A 12,901-nucleotide genomic window follows, 5' to 3' on the forward strand; every position below is an offset into this window, starting at 1 on the left:
AAAAATATTGATAGCTCTTTTTCTGGTGGCAAAGAATTGGAAATTGAAGGGATATACATCAACTGCAGAATGGCTGAACAAATTGTGGTATATAATGTGATGGAATACTATTGTGCTATAAGAAATGATGAACAGGATGATTTTAGAAAAATCTGGAAAGACCTACATGACTTAATGCAGAGGGAAATAAATGGAACCAGGAGAACATTGTACATAGTAACAGTGATATAATACAGTGATACAATGATCAACTGTGAAAGACTTAGATACTCTCAGCAATACAATGAGCTGGGAAATTCTGAGTGATTTATGACAAAGAATGATCCAGAAAAAGGACTGTTGGAGTCAGAGGCAGATCAAAGCATACTATTTTCCATATTTGTTTATTTATACTTTTATTTTGGGGTTTTGATTTTATATGAGCATTCTCTTAAAATAATGAAAACATGGAAATATATTATGCATGATAATACATGTATAATCCAGATCAGATTGCTTATGCTGAAAATTGTTATTATGTATAATTGGAAAAATAAAATCTCTTTGAATAAAAAAATAGGATACTCAGACCAATCCAAAGTCATTCAATTAAATTACCATGTAAGTAAAGCAATAATAGAATGTATTCCCCATAAACCTTTAACTGACTATCCCACAAATATACATTCACAATGGAAAGAGTAGCCTCTTATAGGAATTACATGTGACATCCACACATAGACATTCATATGTGAAAGAGTATCACATAAGGAACATGTGATAAGGGCCCAAACATGGAGGGAAAACTTGCACCTCTGACAATGTAAAGTTGCTAATGTCTTTTACTGATGTCATTATGCTTTGCTGTTGAACCTGCTCTTACTAGGGCTTTAACTCTGTTGCTTTCCACAAAGGTTACTCCCAAATACTGTCCACCAAACATTACTTTCCACCTTTTCATTGCTCCCTGTCCTGCACTATTCTGTGATGTTTTGATAGGAACTACTTTCTTTTGTGTCTAGTTGTCAGCTCCATTTATTTTTAGGGTCAATTTATACTCCCTAAAACATTCATTAGAAATGCTGAAACTATAGTTCTTCTAGTCATTTCCAAGTGAGCATTATGGGATTATCGAGTTTGGTGGTGCTATGGTTAATAAACCTCTCCCTGCTAAGGAAAAGCTATAGTTTTTCAATCTGATCTGTCAGCCAGCTCTTTCAGTGTCCTTCTGTGGCTCAGCTGTCTTCAACTGAGATGCTATCTTTAAAACTTAATACAACTCAGTCTGTGAATTACTAGAAGAGTTGTAATTAGTAAGCCTCTCACTGGGGTAGAAGAATACAGCTGTCCTCTGTCAACATTCTCAGTCAATAGCTGTGATGCTCTCTTCTCAACCAGACTAAACCAGACTGTATACCCTTTGAACTTAGAATTCTTTTGTTAATTGTTTTTCTGAAATTATTTCCTGAACTCTATTGCCTACTACCCTACTTCTATGGGTTATTTCTTGCATGGTCAGAAGCCCATTTTAGTTTTAGTTTTTAAAATATCCTAGTTGAGGCAAATATCCCCAGACCTTAGCCTTTACTGATCCATCCAGTCAATACTGATCTTCTCTTTTGGACCTGGGAAGAGGTTTATTTTGTACTTCTCTGATGTTATCACATATTATTATGTATCACAGTCATCTTTTCAATTCAACAAATATTCTAGTAAAACATTATTGTGAGCAAGAACTATTTTACTTTTTGCATTTGCATCATCAGGGCATAGTACTATGGTACTTTGTCAACAGTAGGAACCTAATAAATATTTTTTAGATTATTTGTTTTTGTTTCTTATATAGTAAGTTATATGAAGGCAGAAATCACATATTATTGAAATAGTGCTGCACATGCCATAGATATTTAATCTATATTTGTTGAATGAATGAATAAATGAATATTTTTGTGGTTGTAAGTCTTATTGGCTCACTGAAACCATTCCATCAAGTAGGAGAAAAAAAATAAGTTCAAAAATCAAGAGCTGGCTAATGGTGGGTCAGTAGTGCTATTTCTTCTTGAAAGTAAGTATCCTTGACCAGTTCACTACTCTGAACTAAGGATCTAATACAGATTAGTCAAGGGTTGACTCTTAGAACTGAGGTTTAAAAAATTTTTAAACCAAAAGGGTGAAAGTCCATATGATTCTCCTAAGTCAATGAAATTATTTGATTATCAATCAAGTAGTAGTCTGTGGGTTACATTTCTTTTTTTTTTAAACCAACTTTTTAAATTCTTAACTTAAAACACCAAAAAAGAACATTTGTAACCATATAACAGAACACAAAAAAAGATGATTCTATGTGAAGTTTTGAATCTATTTCATATTGCTTGCTTTTTAAAAAAGTATATAAATTCTACATTTTACTTTCAAAACTTGTTTGTGCATCCCTATTAACTGCTTCCTATTTGCTTCTGTACATTTTTAGTAATGTTACAATGTCTTTCTCTTTTTTTAACCTTAGTATCACTTCTGCTACTCTCCTCCAACCTAGAAATCTATCCTCCTGCAATTAAGCAAGAGATAGAAAAAAGGGAAAAACATCATAATAAATAAACATGGTCAAGCAAAATAAAACACAGAATAGCAATGTCCAAAGATGTATGTTCTTCACCTGTATCCAATACCTCTCTGTCAGGAGGTGGGCTTCATCATAAATCCTCTGGAGACATTATTAGTCATTGCTTTGAATTCTTAAATCTATCAAAGTTGTTTTCCTTTATAGTATTGCTGTTCTTATGTAAAATGTTTTCTTGGTTCTGTTCACTCTATTCTCTAACATTTCATACAATCCAATCATTTCTTCATTATTTCTTATGGCGAATTAATATTCCATTATGTTCATGCACTTTCCAACACTCATAAGAAACAGCAAATTTTGCTCCCTCCTTCCTCCTTTCTCTGCTTGTATATTCCTCTTTTTACTCTCTTTTCTCTAGCTCTTTACTTTTTTAAGCTGTTGTTTTCCTTTACCAATTTTTCTTCAACCTGTCTTATTTGATTTTTTAATTCCTTTTTGAGCTCTTCCAGAGCCTGACTCCTATTCCCTGGATTTTTTGAGGTTTTGCTTGAGGTTACTTGGATCCCATCAACCTCTGTTGGTTCCATTCTTTGGCCTTTATTCCCATAGAAGCTTTCAGTTGTTGCCTCCTTCTTTTATTTTATTCATTTATTCCACCACCACCCCCATTCCTCCTTCCCTAACCCCCATGTAAACTCCCTCTGTTGTGTTACTGGAACTGGGCATTTGAGTTGCTCTGCCCTGGAGGGAATCTTCAGTCTTCTCTCTCTTCTGCTGGTACACTGGATTAGATTGGTTGAGCTGACTGGCAGAGCTAATCTGCCCTAAGGCCAAATCTTCTCCAACCTGCTTCCTTGGAGGCTGAGAGTGCCCAACCAGATGCTGCCCCCACCCCAAGTTCTTCCCTGCCAATCTCTGTTAGAGCCTTGGACCTCACATGGTGGATCTGAGGTGCTCTGTCACAGTTATGTTCAGCAGGAGAATCCTGTCTCCTCCATCTTGTTGGATTTGAATTGCTGTCTTTTTTGAAGCACTTTTTAAAGATTGGTATGGAAGGATAGTCAGAGAAGTTTTGGCTTTTGCGGCTTCTAAGTCTCCACCTTGATTTGCTCTAGCTCTTTAAAAACAAACCCTCAGAACCAAACCTACCAACCGCCAGGGCCCGTTTTTCTTATTTAACTTTTTCATCACCCTTTGGAGACATTAAGTTCTGACAGGACTTTTCTTACTTCATCCTTATTAGCATATTATCACTATGTCATCATACAGCTTTGTTCATATACATTTACATTTCCCTTGACATGTTTGTACTTTAAAATTCCTATCTAGATCTGATTGTTTCACCAGAGATGATTAAGAGTCCTCTCTCCATTAAAGGTCCATTTTTCCCTTATGGGAAACTCAGCTTGCAGGAAAGACAAGTTATTCATAGTTGTAAATTCAATTTGCATTTTGGAATATTGTATTGCAATGTTACCTTTATTTTTATTTTATTGGTTTTATTTTTATTTATTTATTTATTTGGAAAATATTATTTAATTAGTTAATTTAGAATATTTTTCTGTAGTTACAAGATTCATATTCTTTCCCTCCCTTCCCTCCATCCCTCTCCTGTAGCTTACATGCAATTCCACTGAGTTTTACATGTGTCATTGATCAAGACCTATTTCCATATTATTGATATTTGCACTAGGGTGATCATTTAGAGTCTATATTCCCAATCATATCCCCATCGACCCATGTGATCAAGCAGTTGAATAGCGTTCTTTCTCATATGTCCCTCCGAATTGTTCTGGATCATTGCATTGCCTCTAGTAGAGAAGTCTATTACATTCAATTGTACCACAGTATATCAGTCTCTGGGTACAATGTTCTCCTGGTTCTGCTCTTTTCACTCTGCATCAGTTCCTGGAGGCCATTCCAGTTCACATGGAATTCCTCCAGTTCATTATTCCTTTGGGCACAATAGAATTCTATCACCAACAGATACTACAATTTGTTCAGTCATTTCCCAATCGGAGGGCAGTCCCTCATTTTCCAGGTTTTTTGTTTTGTTTTGGTTTTTTTTTGGCCACCACAAAGAGCATGGCTATGAATATTCTTGTACACATCTTTCCCCTTATTTTTCCTTTAGTTTTAAATAGAAATTTCCTGGGAAAGACGTATATGAACTGATGTAAATTGAAGTCAGCAGAACCAGAACAACATTGTTCACATTAACAGCAATAGTTTTTGATGAACAACTGTGAATGACCTAGTTATTCTTAGCAATACAGTGATGCAAAACAATCCTAGAGACTCATGATACAAAAAAATGCCATCCGCCTCAAAGTTCTTGAAATAAAGAACTAATCAAATCTTATTGCAGACCAAAACATCCTATATTCTCCTTCCTTCCTTCCTTCCTTCCTTCCTTCCTTCCTTCCTTCCTTCCTTCCTTCCTTCCTTCCTTCCTTCCTTCCTTCCTTCCTTCCTTCCTTCCTTCCTTCCTTCCTTCCTTCCTTCCTTCCTTCCTTCCTTCCTTCCTTCCTTCCCTCCTTCCCTTCTTCCCTCCTTCCCTTCTTCCCTCCTTCCCTCCTTCCTTCCTTCCCTCCTTCCCTCCTTCCCTCCTTCCCTCCTTCCTTCCTTCCCTCCTTCCCTCCTTCCCTCCTTCCCTCCTTCCTTCCTTCCTTCCTTCCTTCCTTCCTTCCTTCCTTCCTTCCTTCCTTCCTTCCTTCCTTCCTTCCTTCCTTCCTTCCTTCCTTCCTTCTTTCCTTCTTTCTTTCCTCCTTCCCTTACTTTCTTCCTTCTTTTTACCTTCCCCTCCCCTCCCCTTCCTCTTCCTCCTCCTCCTCTCTTGTTTGAACTCTCTCCTATAAAATGACTAATATAAAAATTGTTTTATATGATTGTACATATATAATCAATATCAGATTGTCATATCAGGGAGGGGGAAGGAGTAAGAGGGAGCAGGGAATGGGAGAATTTGGAACACAAGATTTTAAAAAATGCTTAATAAAAGAAATAGACATTTTCAAGTTTTGTGTAGTTCCTTGGTACTTAAAGTGCTTCTTTCTGGATGCTTACAGTATTTTTTCTTTGATGTGGGAGCTCTGAATTTTAGTTGCAACATTACTAGGACTTTTCTTTTTGAGTTTTTTTAAAGAGGAAATTTGTGGGATTTTTCCTCTGCATACTTTAGCCTAGGATGCTAATAGGTCTGGGAAGTTTTAATTTCTGATTTCTTGAAATATAGTATACAAGCTTTAGAAAAAATCTTGGTTTTCAGGGAATCTAATGGTTAAATAAACTGTGGTATGTGAATGTAATATGATATATATTATAAGAAATGAAGAAAGAGACAGTTGCTGAAAAACCCGAGAAGATTCATATGTACTGATACAGAGTGAAGTGAGCAGAAATAGAACAATTTCTATTATTACATCAATTTTTATAAAAAACATACAAACACCCCAAACATGCAATTCTGAGGAATGATGAAGAATGCTGACCCTCATGACAAAAAAAACGACTAATTTATAGAATAAGTAATAAATTTGGGGCCTACATGGGAATTTGTTTAGCTTGACTGTGCTTATATGGTACATGAGTTCTTTCTTTTTTTAAAGTATTTGCTTTTAATGACCCCAGAGAGAGACATGACTCTCCGCAGAAGCCTCTTGTGCTCCCTTTTAAAGATATTTTATTGATACTATATTATTTTCTTATATCAGAGCTACTTGCCACTGACTCTGATTGCCACTCTCCATCCTCATCCTCCTTTTAAACAAATAAATATAATTACATAAAACAAACCAGCACAATGTTCACCACCTCTTTTTCTGCTGAGAGGCAGGAAGCATATTTCTACCTCATTATATTTTTGAAGTCCTTAGAGATCAGTGCATTGATCAGATCAGAGTTCTAAAGTTTTCAATACTGTCTTCCTTAATATTATTGTGGTTGTAATAGTAGCTGTATCCTATCTACCGTTACTGCCATTCCTCCTCACCCTTCTCATGACCCAACCACATTTAAATTAGACTAGTTTTTTTTCCTTAAAAGGTATTGAGGGGGACAGTTGAGTAGCTCAGCAAATTGAGAGTGAGGCCCAGAGGCCATATCTGGCCTCAGATACTTCCTAGCTGTGTGACCCTGGGCAAGTCACTTAACCCCCATCGCCAGCCCTTACCACTCTTCTGCCTTGGAACCAACACACAGTATTGGTTCTAAGATAGAAGTTAAGGATAAGATAGAAGTTAAGGATCTTAAAAAAAAAAAAAGGTATTGAAACCATCCTCAATACTTGATTGAAAGGAGCCAGGGTGGGTGGATGGTGGTAATGATTCAGGCTATTGAAATAATTTCTTAGTCACTTCTTAAATACACAGCATTCAAAGAGTTCCAGGTGCAGTCTAATGTTTGGCTAGAAGACCAAATGGGCAACTCAGGGTCAGGGGAGCTTTGCTCGGCTGAATTTATTTAGGTTTTCATCACTGTAAATACTTGTTCAATATCCTTATATTCTTAGAGGTAAATAAATCTCCTTTTATTAACTGTCAGATGACCTACACATGTCTCATTTCATTCTAGTATCAAAAAACCACCAGAGGATTGGTTTGATTCAAGACTCAGCACATAAAAGTGGCTATTTTGTAAAGCTCTCATATTTTATATGCAAACAACACATTATTTCATTTTGTATCAGTTAATATATCTTCTATTGTTTTTTCAAATCTTTCATATCTGTCATTTCCTGTGATACAATAATATTCTACTATATTCATTTAACACCACAGTTTTTCAGCTTTTCCTTAAATGAGGAAACCTTATTTTGTTTCTAGTTCTTTTTATAACAAAAATATATTTTAAGGAAATATATTTTTAATATCTGAGAACTATCTATCTTTGATTTCCTTGTATATGTCTGCTAGTGGCATTAAGGGGTTAAGGATTTGGGGATTTACTGACTTGGGGATATAATTCCATCCCACCCCCAAGAAAAGTTGGAAAATTTCAGTTATTGAAATGTGAATAGTATGTTAATATACTTGTTCTCTCATTGTTTTTTCAACATTTTATATTTTATATTTGTCATCTTTGCTGATCTAATAGGTAGGAAGAATTAGAATTGTTTTATTTTGGATTTCTGTTATTATTAGTTATTTGGGAAAATATTTTATATGGATATTGTTCACATATTGTTTTGAAAATTACCCGATCATATCCTTTGGCCACTTATTTACTGGGAAATGGTTCTTATTCTATTGTTGTTTAAATTATCTCTCTAGTTTAAATATTAGACCTTTTCCAGAGATGTTTGCTCTAAGGATTTTCCCCAAGAATGTTTAGCTTTTGGGGAAAGCTGATTCTGAAATGAAACTTAATCTCTTTTAAATGTTGATATGTGAAAAAAGAAAAAAATTCTCCCTAATTAACTACTTTTCTTATAATTCAAGCTTCACTGTTTTTTGTTTGTGAAAAAGCTTTTCAATTTTATTTTCTATGACTTACAGTTATCACTTGTTTAGTGAGGAATTCTCTCTCTAATTATATTTGTGCAAGTTATCTCCTTCCGTGCTTCACTAATTTTTAAAATTTAGGTTTATTTTATATTTAGATCTTGCATGCAATTGGAGCTTATAGTATATGGAGGTAAATGGTAGTCTAAATCTAATAATATAACAAATTTCATTCCAGTTTTTGTCACAGTTTTTGGGAAAAGAATAATTTCATTAAATAAACATAAGGACAGAAGGCATTTCAGAACCAGGAGACAGCCTAAATAACTGCACTGAGGCAAAGAGAGGGTAGGATAACAGAAAATCAATTAATAGCTCAGTTTTTCTAAAATGTAAAGTGCAGGAATTAATGAAAAAGCACTTTAAAACATCGTACTTAGATAATTAGGGCAAGGAATACAAATAGAAAAGCTGAACCAATCCTTACTCTGAAGGAGCTCACATTCTGATGGGGGAGACATTACATATAAAGAAATAATTAAGCTGCAAGTCATTTGGAAAAGCCCCATAGGCCAAGAGTATATCAGCAAAGCAGATGGTAATGCATCTTCTTTAATGTCATTTCCACTGATAATATCATATATGTTTTTCATGTTGAAACGTTTGATATTGCTAAGTACTTCAGTGTCCAAGACTTTCTTTTCTGCATCTTTAGTAACTGTGATTCTTGAAAAAAGCAATAGTTTTAGCACTTCTAGGAGTAGTTGTCCAATCAGACCTCCATAGGAATTGGTTCCTGGGATAATGGTGGCAGGAGCTTTGAAGCACTGTCACTCCTTGAACTCTTGAGCCTTCTTGCCCATAGGTGATAGTTGGTCAGTGGTTAGTATTGACTATGTCAAGGAAGGTGGACCCCTTCTCTATAGGAATTGCTCTCCTTAATAATGCCTAGAGGTTGGATAAACTGGAAGGGCTGCTTTTCTTAGGGTTCCTAGGCTGAGGTCTTGGGATGTCTCCATTGTGATCTGAAGGAAGATGGGTGTGGTTTGATTTACTTTACTTACCTTCTGTTTCAAAGGGAGTAATGTGAACCAAGTCTGGAAAGGTAGTTTGGAATTAGATTTTGGAGTCTTCAAAAGTTAGGCTGAGAAGTTTCTTCTGGGTAGAACCAATTATAAAATCTTCAGGAAAACAACTGCAGCTATGATGAAATTAATTAAATTGAATTCAATTTATTAAGGTACTCACATTTTGGTATCCCTTCATCATGAAATTTATGAAGAGCTGCATCTCACCTTTTCCCCCACCTCTGTGTAGTCACAAAGCTTTTCATTTACTGCTGTGGATATCTCACTCTGAAAAGTCTTATTTTATTATTTGAAAACTCCTTGTGCCCAAGTTGGCATTCCCTTTCATTCATTCCAGGGAACTAATTGCTAGAAGGACTTCTAAATGACTGGTTTAATAGTCAAGATAATCTGTGAAGAGTTTGCAGCAAGAGGAGCCAATAACAATTGGAAATCTGGGCCTGTCAGGACAAGAGCTTCAATTGCTCTTTAATGGCAGGAATTGATTTTTCCTTCTTAAAAATTCCTCCAGGGGTAGGAGGGAACAATAAAAATGAATGAAGATAGATGCCAGGGAACCAAACCTGAGGACAACATTACTAGGGTGAAATCCTTGTATTCCTGCTTCCATAAAAAGGAAGCAGGGACTCAAAGATAAGAAACCTGGAGGACATTCCTTAATTGCTTCCTGTGTTTCATAAGTGGTAATATTGTAGAATTACAGAATATTAGATCTGAAAAAGATCTTAGATCAGCTAGTCATTTTATAAATGAGGAAACTAAAGCCCAGAGAAGGAAAGTGCCTCTTCCAAGGCCATACAATGAGTTAGTGGTAGATGTAAGAATAGCATTCAAATCTTTCAGTAATTGTATTGCATTGCTTCTCTGGTGACTTTAAAATGATATGTGTGTATTATCTTTATTGTCATCATTATAATTCCATTGATTATCAACATTATCATTCATTATATATCATTATTATGTCTTGGAAAAATATAAAATGTTATACCAAAACCAAACATTAGGGTGGGAAGAGCCAAGATGGCAGAGTAAAGGCAGGGATGCACCTGCACTTTTCCAGACTTCCCTTCAAACAACTTTAAATTAACACCTCAAAATGAATTCTGGAATAGTAAAACAAACAAAAGAACAAGGTAAAATAATTTTCATTCACAAAACAATTTAGATAGTCATTAGGAAAGGTCTGTCTTGTTGGGGTGAGAGTGGAATAGAGTCTGTCTTGGGCTGTTCTCAGGCAAACCAGCAGCAGGTCTTGGTGGTGACTAAATTGGTACCAGCAGCTTCTTGCTCTCAGCCCATAGATAGTAAAGTTGTTGCACAGTTGGTTAGAACAAGATTACGGTGCTCCTTTTGCTAGCCTTGGGTGCAGGACTCTGTTACATTGTCCATATGAAGTTCCAAGTCACAGCTCCAGGATGAGGAGGAGAACTAGCAGGAGTGGGGATCCTAGTCATAGTTCCAGGGAGGAAAAAAGTACTTCTTGGAGCTCATAGATCAGAGAACAGGCCAGAGGAGCAGTGATCACTCCTCTCCTTAGATCATACCACCTTGGAAGAACTGAAAACTTACACACTCCGAGGACTAGCTCTGAAAATAGTAGCAGAAAGGACCTAAAGCTTGGGATAGCATCTATTCCACTGTAAAATAAAAAATGTTGACATAAAGTTAAATTTAAGATATAGACTGGAAAAATTAGTTAACAGCAACAATAAGAAAAAAAGAATTTTACCATAACAAGTTACTATGGTGACAGGGAAGAGCAAAACATGAACCTAGAAGAAGAGAACAAAGTCAAAAGAACCACAAGCAAAGCCTCAAAGAAAAATGTGAATTGGATATAAGACCAACCAGAATGCCAGGAAGAGTTCAAAAAGGATTTTGAAAAACAAATAAGACAGGCAGAGAAAAAAATTAGAAAAACAAAAGAGAGCTCTGCAATTTTTTTGAAAGCAGAGACAAAGGCAGAGGTTTTTTCTCTGCCACTGAAACTCAAGATGTTGAGAATCTCATGAGAACCAGTCTTTGGAATCCTGTCCAATTTTCAGTGAAAGAGAAAGGGGTGGTAGCTCTAGCACCCAGATGACTCCCTGTCACCTAGAAAGCTACTACATGGCATAGAAGGCATATGAGAAATTGAAAAAACTTGTACATTTTCTCCAAAATCATAAGCAGGAAAAATACACAGTATTCTTCAGTATTTGGGCCTATGTGAACTATTATGGAAAAGCTCTTGAGGCCATGGTTAAGAATATAATAATAATAATAATAATAATAATAATAATAATAATAAGAAGAAGAAGAAGAAGAAGAAGAAGAAGAAGAAGAAAATATATATTTTTGGGAAGGTAAAATATACCTACAATAAGATATTCATGGAGTTTCAAAAACTGCAAAGTGGTATTTTAGTGTGCACTGACATAATGGCCTAGGGAATAGACATTCATGAAGTAAATTAGTTTTGCAGTATGACCCATCCAGAAATGCAAGCACCTTTGTGCATTGCTGTGGTTACACAGTCTGGATTGACCATACTGGCAGCACATATATGTTCTTGCTTCTCATGGAAGGGTTCTATGTCAGTATCCTCTCCATTAACCAAAAATGTCCCTTACAGTAGAAAAAGTTCCAGAAAAACCCAGTTGAAATTAATGATTCTGGCAGACAGAAGAGTGTTTCAAAAGGAGATGAAAGCTTTTGCATTTTGTATCCAGGCCTCTTCAAAGTATGAATAATATCATCTTCCAATTAAAAGACCTAGATTTTGCTAGTCTTGTCCAAGGTTTCACCCTGCTATGGATGTCCACAACACCAGAACTGAGAGGAAAACACTTTACAGATCTTGTGCCTGTTATCAAAATCAACACTATAGTATCAAAAAACAAAGAAAAACAAAGAAAAATTTATCCAGCAACAAAGAAAAACAAGAAAATGAAGGGAGATAGAAAATTATCAATAACAAAGCTGAGAGCCAAAAAGGAAAAAAAAATATGAAAAGAGAATTTTAACATTGAAGGTGAAGACATGCAAGAGCTGTTCAGTGAAGCAAGACTCCAGAAAAAGTTTTAAAAGGACAAAATGAGTGAAGAAGAGATTGAGAAGAGGTTGTTGCCAGAGGGCAAAAGCCAGGTCAATATCAAGGATTTGGAAGGTGATGACAGCTGACCCATCAAGGGCCAAGTAGTATCAGCAGTATCAGTAGAGTGCACAGTCTAACAAGTGCAAGGAAAGGTGTGGTGAGGTAACCCCACAATCTACAGATACAAGCCCCAACTGCTATGCTTATGCCATAGGTGGAAATTTTGGTTGACATCTCCTGTGCAGAAGCTTTTATTTTGGTCTACCTATGAGAGAATGAGTGTCAATTACAACCCTAAGGTTCTAATTTTTGCCTCTAACTTTTCAATCCAACTGAGGGGAACATATAACATTTTTGAGGGGAAATAAGTGTTAAGAAAGTCATTTTGCTACAACTTTATTAGAGCTAATTTAAGAAACAAGGATAATAAAACACTTGTCAGCTAACAAAAGAAATGAGAGTGATGCAAGAAAATAATTTTTAAAAATAGTCAACAGCTTGGTAAATGAGTCACAAAAAATACTAAATAAAATAACACCTTAAAATGTCAGACATTTGTTCAATATTCAGCTTAGAAGCAGCAAAAGTTGATTCCTCTGTGAAAACCCTTCTACACCAATAAAAAACCAAAGCACTTCAAGGGAGACAGAAAACCAAATCCAAAAAGAAGAGAGAGCTATGGGACCCTCCTGATCAATGCAACTTAAAAGGTACACAAAGAAGGTTGAATTCTTGGGTTTAAGGAAAAGAAAGA

General features: G+C 35.7%; 1 pseudogene; it reads left to right on the top strand.

Moving 5' to 3' along the window:
• The window catches only part of LOC100616833 (ATP-dependent RNA helicase DDX55-like), a 114,928-nt pseudogene extending 102,695 nt beyond the window's left edge, over positions 1 to 12,233 (top strand).
• The last annotated feature ends 668 nt before the right edge of the window (positions 12,234 to 12,901 follow it).

Source organism: Monodelphis domestica, chromosome 1, assembly GCF_027887165.1.
Source record: "Monodelphis domestica isolate mMonDom1 chromosome 1, mMonDom1.pri, whole genome shotgun sequence".
In the NCBI taxonomy this organism is placed as follows: domain Eukaryota; kingdom Metazoa; phylum Chordata; class Mammalia; order Didelphimorphia; family Didelphidae; genus Monodelphis; species Monodelphis domestica.